We start from the raw sequence: 6237 nt of genomic DNA, 5'->3' as shown, positions 1-6237 counted from the left end.
TTTTAAGGTTGATAATGTTGTATGGCTCTAGAATTATTTTATAAATATCTAAATGGCCCTTGGCAGAAAAAAGGCTCCTTTCCTCTGCCTTAGGCAGTCTTTAAGCCCAGAACCAACGTCACCCTCTTGGTTCAACTTTCAGTCAAGCAACAAGCAGGCGATTTATTCAGTGACCATCACACCAGGGAGGTGTGAGCACCACGACCAGCACGGCGCACACGCCGTAGACCAGTCAGTCATGTGAGGTCTCCCTCCGCGGCAGCATGTGCCCAGGGATAAAACTCAGAAGGCAGGGAGGGCCCGGACAAAAGGGACAAACGGAAACAGTCAACACCAGGAGGCCATCGCTAGAGTGTCGTTACAGGGTGAGGTCTCGTGTCACCAAATAAAATGTATACGAATTGTCGAATGGAAAACCAATTCGATCTGCAATCTTCTGCCCCGCCCCCACCCCAAATGTTACCCGCAAACCTAAACTATTGCATAAAAACTTCCTTGATGAAGCAAGTATCACATGAGGAGAGGATCGATCCATGCCTTCCCTTTGCTTTTGCGGCCTCTTCCCCGGGGGAGCCCAGGCCTGGGATTCCCGCCTGCTTTTGCAATCTGCCTTCTTCAAGCCAACACTGTCTCCCCGCTGCTCCGAGTTTCCATCCCGACCCCCAGAACTCCCACACCAGATGCGGGTCTACAGCACCGCCCTGCCTGTCTTTACTCTTGGCCAGAAGACCTGGTGTCTTCCGAGTAGGTGCCGCCTCCCTCAGCCTCTGCAGAGTTGACTGTGAGGGTGTGGGAGCAGTCGCCCCTCCATCAGGCCTGGCCTGGACCGGGCTCCAGTCTCAGACCCCAGCCAACAGGGACCTCCAGCCTGGGGCCCAGGCAACAAGAGCCAGCCACTCCATTCCCTCACCTAGAGCTGAGAAGGCTTTTTTGAACAAGTGCTTAAAAAAAAAGGAAAGAAAGGTGTTCTGTATAGCTGACTTGTTCCTCTGGTTAAAAATAAGAGCAAGCCTTCCCGCCCCTCCCTGCATCCCCCTGCCCGCCCATTCTCCTGGGGTGGCCACTTTGGGAATCCACCACAAAGTGATTAGTGAGACAATTACCGTTGTGACCGAACACAACAAAATAGGTGCTTTCACTTAAGTGTGACGAGAGCTTTTCCCCTAACTTCGCTTTTTATTGATTTGGTATACCCACCCTTCTACCTTAATGATTCATAGTTTAAACTTGTCCACATGATTTATACCGCGGGTCGAAGACACCCATTATTCAGCTCCAGCTCTCCGGCAAACACCCACGGGACCCAATCCTCCTCCCCCTTTCCCATCAGCCCTTGAGCTAGAGAGCTAAGGGCTGGCAGACAGCCTCCTCACACAAGAGGAAATTGGCCAGGGACACTCAAAGACACTGCCTCCTGGGACAAGAAGCAGAAGATTCTTCGGGAGAATGACGGCTCCCTGGTGGTATTGTGGTTAACGCACGGCCCTGTGCTAATCGCAAGGTCGGCTGTTCGAACCCACGAGCAGCTCTGCTGGAGAGAGAAGAGGCCATCTGTACCTGTAACAGTTTCAGCCTGGGAAACCCTGATGTGAGGTTCTACTCTGGTTGATAGGATTGCCGCCAGCTGGCAGGGACTCCACGGCGGTGGGTCTCAGGCAGGTCAGCACTCAGGCTCAGAGGCTGTGGTCAAGCGTTAGCTCTGCGTGGCTATTGGTGACACGTTGGGCTGCTACCTCCCAGGTCAGCGGTTGGAAATCATCAGCCACTCCCGGGAAGAAAGAGGAGGCTTTCTACTCCCGTAGAGAGTCTCAGTCTCGGAAATGTTCAGGGGCAGTTTTGCCCTGTGCTGAAGGGTCATTATGGGTCATCGTCGACTCCATGGCAGTGAGAATGACCTCAAGTTGTAGTCCCATTACCCAGTCACACTGGCTTCCGGTCCCACGCCTGGAGACCACTGCAGCCGCGAGCCTAGCCTGTACCGATGACGACAACCGTGGACCCTCTTCCCTGTGCACTCAGTACCAGCATGAGGCGAGTGCTGATTATTAATAATAATAATTTAGCACAGACTTTACTGCTTTGTGTAACCGTGAGTACCTGGATTCTAATTATCTGTCTTATTTTAATATTTATGGAATTAATCAAACTTTTTAATGGAAAACCCCACAATGAAATTACCAAGAGCATGCTTCAATGAAGACAGATGCGGAGCACGGTGGGAAAAGACAGCTCAACTTTATTAACATTACTGGCAGCGGAGCCAAGACGCAGGCGCCCCACTCCCCACCCCAGCCCGGAGGGCCTGAGGCAGGACTGCGGCATCCTGGGGAGCAACCCATCTGTGGGCCCCTGAAAAGAGGGTCTTAGAGCTCACGGGATGGAGCTGGCCTGCTCCAGGAGGCTAACCTGTCCACAAGAGCGGCCAGCTAACAAAGCACAGGCAGGTGCTCTTCCTGCCTGGCCAGGCTCTCCAACGGAGCTTCGCAGGAAAGCCATGCTTGCGTTCCATCTGGAAATGAAAGGAAGATGCTCCCTGTAGGACCAGACTCATGGGACTACAGCCAGTCACTTTCTTTCTCAGCAGAAAGCCCTGAGGATCAGGATCACCGTGCGCAGGAGCAAGACCAGAAGTGCCATCCTCGGGATGGTTCCGAGCTGGGGCATCAGCACCGGAATGGAGCTGAGTGCCGGGAAGAGTCAGCGGCTCCCAGAGCCTTGGGCATGATTGCCAGGAGGCATGTACCTATAGTTAAACAGCTGAACAAAGGATTTGCCCTCAAGTAGATGCCAGTCACAGTGACGCCATAGGACAGAAAGCTGCCTGGGTGGGTTTCCAAGATTAGAACCAGAAGGGAGCAGAAAGCCTTGTCTTTTCTCCCAAGGAGCCGCTCGTGTCCTCAGACTGCAGGCCTTGCAGTTACAACCCATGATGTCCAGGCCTCCTTAGTTAAACCTCCCAGTCACCCTTTATACCCACCACTCCTGCCAGGGGGTCATACTGCGATGGCTTAGATCAGTGCTTCTCAACCTTCCTAATGCCGTGACCCTTTAATATAGTCCCTTATGTTGTGGTGACTTCCCAACCATAAAATTATTCCTGTTGCTACTACATCACTGTCATTTTGCTAGTTAGGAATCAGGCGACTCCTGTGAAAGGGTTGTTCGACCCCCAAAGGGGTCATGACCCACAGGTTGAAAACTGATGGCTTAGACGTTGCTGGTACTTCAAATACCAGCAGGTCAGCCATGGTGGACAGGCCTCAGCAGAGCTTCCAGCCTAAGCCAGGCTAGGAAGAAAGGCCTGGTGACCTGCTTACAAGAATTAGTCAGCAAAACTATAGAACATAAAGATTATCATCTATCGGATCCAGGGCTAGAAGGTGAAACCCGGGGCTGGAGGGCAGGACTGCTCGTCCACTGCCAGCACCAGAAAGGCAGGGCTGGCCCTGATCCCGTCTCAACACCTGGGACTCTGGCTGGAACACAGTAGGGCTTCCACACTTTGGCTTGAACGGATGAATGCCTAACTCTCAGGCACACTCCTGCCTCTAAGGCAGAAGGGCGACAGAGAAAGACCTTTCGTCGTGTGCTTGTGAGGGACTCGAGGTTCTAAACGTCACAGATGGCAGTGATCACTACCTGGACGTTGCTGTCAGAGGGACCACAGGAAGCAAGTGCTATAGCCAGAAGTCAGAGCCAGGGCCCAACATGCTTCCCGCGGGAGGGACGTGGCCTTGCGTCTTGCCTGCTCCAAATGCCACCCAAGAATGCCCCCCTGCCCCAGGCAGGGCTGAGCAAGCGGACACCTCACTCCAAAGGGTGTGAGCCTTGGCCTTCACAAGCATTTCTGTGAATTCCTCTCTCTCTCCGCAGTTTTTCTGTATCTCCTGGAATTAAAGCTGGAGAACTAATTTATCAAGGGCCCGGGAGCCTTCCGAAAGATCACTTAAAGAGGACAAGTCCAAATTAGAAATGTTTATCTTGTTTCCGATGACTTTGCGGTTCAGCTTTTCCCGGAAAGGACTTTTTCAAGGGATAGGGAAGTTGGGCAAAACTAACCAGCACTCACTTCCCAGGCGAGGGAGGAGCTCTCTGTCCCACCAGGTCCCCGTTCTTTGTTTCATGCTGAGAGGGGAGGAAAAGCCTTGTACTTCCTGGTAGCACAGATAAATCTGATTCTGTTTCTCAGGGACCTTCGGAGTCGGTCTTAGAATCCTAGATCTGGTCTCAGGGAACCCTAGAGACCCGTCAGCTCGGCCTGAACATCCCTAACGAGGACATGTTTACTCACCCCGATTACGATGATGGAGCACGCTGCTAAATTGAGTGTTCTGTGATTTACCTTTACCAAGCCTCTAAATTATTCTGACATCTTTCTCCTCTTCTCCACGGCTGGAATCTAGTTTTAATTAATTTTCAGTAACAAGTCAATCGTCTCCTGTTTGTTTTCCCCTTCACAACATGTTCATCACCAGAGCCTCATGACTCATAGGGACAGTTCCAAACTAAAATCAATACCACACACCATCGGCTTTGGAGATACCGAAGGCCCATTAGGTCATCTGGTTTGGGCTCCCGGCCACACAAAGCTGGTCCCCTTCTGGTCTTGTCTCCTCTCTGTTCACTTTCCACCTTCACAGCTGCCCGCCCCCCCAGTGCAAATCACCATTATCACGTCCACCTCCAGTCGGGAACTCAGCCCCTAAGTGCCCACTTGATGTGAGCCTGGCCATCACAGTCCATGCTCCCGGGTTTCAACATCAGACACTCGGTCAACCTTTATCTTAGTCGCCCAGTGCTATCGCACCTAGTGCTGCCATAACAGAAATGCCACAGGTAGAGGCTTAACAGCAGAAATGTATTCCCTCCCGGTTTCGGAGGCTAGAAGTCCAACTTCAGGACACCGAGTCCAGGGGAACTCTTCCTCTCTGTGTCACCTGCTGTCTTCTCTCAACACCTGTGGGCCCAGCAGTCCCTGGAGAGCTCTGTGCATCTTGGCATTCATCTTCCCCTGGGCCTAAGAGGGAGGGTCTCAGCTCAGAGACGGAGAGTCCGAAGAATGCCCTCCGATCCTGGCTCTTCTTTCTGGGTGGCTGAAGAAATTCTGCTGAATTCCTCTTTTTGTCTCTTATAAGATAAAAGGTACTCTGGGCCACACCCCAGGGAAATCCCTTTCCATCGGGGCAGAGCTATTACCTGGTGAAAGGTGTTGCACCCCCCTCCCTGACTAACAGCTACCTGTCATCAGTAGCTCACCCTTCAGGGACAGGGATGACATGTGCTGGTTCAAGTTTGCACCACAGGGTCCAGATAAGAGCTGATAGAAATTGATCCCATCATGAGGATGATCGCATCATGACACAACTGTCAGATTACATCATCACTTACCGGTCAAACCACTGAAACTCATGGTGCAGCCAAATCGATGTTTATTTTGAAGAGGCACACTTCAAGTCATGCCACCCTCCCCTCTGGGAATCCTTTCTGGCTTCCCACTGCCCACAAGGAGCCTCCACAGCTTTCCCAAGGGCCCCCGAGCCAGCACACCAGCACCTCTACCTCCTTCAAGTCCTTCCCTCCCGCTGCCCACTGCAGCCACCAATGAAGAGTTCTTAGTTGCTCAACGCGAAGCTTCTGTACGGGGCGAAGGCCAGCCAGGAGACCTTGTTCAGAAGCTGAAGGATGAGAGTGAAAGTAAAAGAAAAAAAAAAAGCGTCGTACGTTTCTCTATAATGTTCTCCACGAAAAGTTAAGTCTCTACTCAGCCTCTTCAGAATTAGGATCCTCCCACCTGCCACAGTGGGGAGGAGGGAATCATGCCAGTGGGTTCTACCTGCATCGATGACCCTCAGCCCAATGTATCCCAAGCCCTGCCCTACCTTCTCTGCCTGGATTCCTAACACCAAGAAAGGAAAGATTCACTCAACAGATATTTATTGGGCACAGTACTGTGGTGAAATGGTTGTAACTCATGTAGAATGATTTAGTAAGGACAGTGCAAAGCTTTGTATGTGTCTGAATTCACTCTAGGATCCACTCTAGGAGGGGGTGGGGGATGAGCATTTGAAAGGCTGTAAGCAGGAGCCACGCTACTTTCAATCTCCTCACATGCATGTAAAAGTTGGCCATTGACTGAGAATGACTGAAGAGAATCAATGCTTTTGAATGATGATGCTGGCAAAGAATAGGCAAGTCCCATAGAAGGCCAGAAGCACCAACACATCTGTCCGGGAAGAG

Source organism: Echinops telfairi, unplaced genomic scaffold (assembly GCF_000313985.2).
Source record: "Echinops telfairi isolate 266 unplaced genomic scaffold, ASM31398v2 ScPeMD7_9;HRSCAF=40, whole genome shotgun sequence".
Taxonomy (NCBI): Eukaryota; Metazoa; Chordata; class Mammalia; order Afrosoricida; family Tenrecidae; genus Echinops; species Echinops telfairi.
Note: the sequence above shows the minus strand (reverse complement) of the source record.